Here is a 2,143-nt window from a genome sequence, read left to right on the forward strand (position 1 = left end):
ACCTGATCCTTAGTAGGGAACAGGTTATTGTCTGAGACTGTTGCATGCTCATCCTTAGCTTGCATAGAGACTTCTTCCATCATTGACAGTGTCGAGGTGGAGGATTAATCCCTCTCCTGATCCCCTCAGCTCTTGGACTTTTGTTTTATTCCCTTCAACCCAACTCAACTTCCCATCCTCAGGTGCAATTCGTGCCAGAATGTAACTAATTTTACGCCCCTGTTACATATTTTTTTACTGCTTGCCATGGTCACTGTTGCTTCTTTGTTGCAAATTTATTTAGAAAGTTTATATTGTTTGCTGCTTAGAATGCAAAAAAAAAAAACCCCAACATCTTCTAAGTACTTTAAACTAAAATTTGTACTTACCATAATTATAGTAATTTGTGGAAATAGGGTTTCTGGGGAAAAACAAGAAAATGTAACATTTCCTTTAATGTAAAAGTATTAGGTATTACTTAAACAATGTCAGGTTCCACGATATACTTTATTACCACATTTTCAGATATTTAACTTACACATAAGACCCCTCTGTATTTTGACAGGATACTGTAAACAAATGGGAAAAATGAAACAAAAGTGAAACAAAATCTGGTTCAAGGTCTACTACAATTATATATATATATATATATATAGATATATATATATATATATATATAAAGAAACAGAGCACACCAATGATAAAATACACTCTATATAATCTGACAATGTAAAGCGGATAAGGTAGTTTAACATAGTTTACAAAATCTTTACTGTAATCAGTAAATATTTTGTGTGGTACGGCACTCTTAGGCATTTGCCTCTTTTACCATTGGTAGCCACACAATTGTTGTGTCTATAGTAGCCATAGGTTCAAGCAGTTGCTTTATACATTATATTCAAATTAGTTAATGGTACTTACAATATCTATATCTCTTATATATTAATATACAGTAACTTACTCAAAACATTCTCATAGCTGGGATCTTTTCGATCTACAGTTAGAAAGAAAACACAAGCGCGGGAAACGTTATTTTTTGCGAGTATATGACACCACATGTTACGGCATTTCAACACGCTTCTTGTTACATGGAAATGTATATAGGGTACAAAAGACATCAACCTGTCTGAGAAATTAGGGCAAATTGTATCACATGCAGCTTTTTCAAAAGTGCCACCAACATTCGACCTCCCCACAAAATACTCCTCTGAAAGATTAAATGACAAGGTCGGCTTTGATCCACCAATTGTCCCATCCGCAACTTACAGTCAGTAGTTGGAGAGCTCTCTGTGTTCCTGTGGACAATATGATATATTAAAGATGCTGATCTGAGTATGATATCCAGGAGAAATCACAGTCTAAGGCTGCTATGAAAAGTGACATAAAATAATTCATGGCTTTTATTATGCTTAAAATGGAAATGAAAAGGACCCTTCTGCCATCATATGCAGTTTCATACATATGTGAGTTGTGCAGTCCCTTTAACTTTCCATGCAGGGCGGCCATCAGAAGTTTAGGGCCCCTTATAGCACAAATGATATGACCCCCCCATGACCTTCCCTCCACACTCAGTGTGGACATGTTTACACACACATACAAACACACACACATACAAACACACACACATACATACACGCAACACACACACTCCCTGCAGGAGGATTTGCTCCCTGTGGAGGGATTCAGCCAACCAGAAGAGGCTTTTGAACTATCAGCCAACCTGGAGAGTTGAGAAGTTTCTCCTGATTGGTTGATACCTCCTTCACCATAGTGAGGGCTCCTCCTCCAGCCCCTCTAATTAGGGGTCCTGTGCAATTGTTTTTTAATAGAGGGAAATAAGTCACTTACTTTATTTGATCCTCATCTGTATGGTGGATCTCTACCCTTCTACCTAAACATGTATAAAAAATCAGGATAATATTAACGTACATCATTGAAAAAAAGTTAAAATGTATTCTTTATCAGACAATATACAGGTCTACATTTTACGATCGATACTTATAACAAACTTTTAGTTGATCTAAGAATTGATACACCACCAGTAGTCTGGCTGCCTTTTTTTAAGCGTGTTTTGGGGTTTTCTCATTGGAGATTAGTTAGAAAGTTAATGAAAGTGTAAAAAGTTTTTACACAATCTCTATAATGTACTCCTAAAATTCATAAT

General features: G+C 36.2%; 1 long non-coding RNA gene across 1 annotated transcript; it reads right to left on the reverse strand.

The window, feature by feature from the left end:
• Positions 1-368: 368 nt before the first annotated feature.
• Positions 369-1,861, reverse strand: LOC128474661 (uncharacterized). Its single transcript, XR_008346382.1, has 5 exons — positions 1,828-1,861; positions 1,246-1,274; positions 941-973; positions 518-548; positions 369-400 (listed from the first exon to the last, which is right to left on the reverse strand). It is a non-coding gene; the product is annotated as an uncharacterized LOC128474661 (long non-coding RNA).
• Between the last annotated feature and the right edge of the window lie 282 nt (positions 1,862-2,143).

This window comes from Spea bombifrons, chromosome 2 (genome assembly GCF_027358695.1).
Source record: "Spea bombifrons isolate aSpeBom1 chromosome 2, aSpeBom1.2.pri, whole genome shotgun sequence".
NCBI classification, from domain to species: Eukaryota; Metazoa; Chordata; class Amphibia; order Anura; family Pelobatidae; genus Spea; species Spea bombifrons.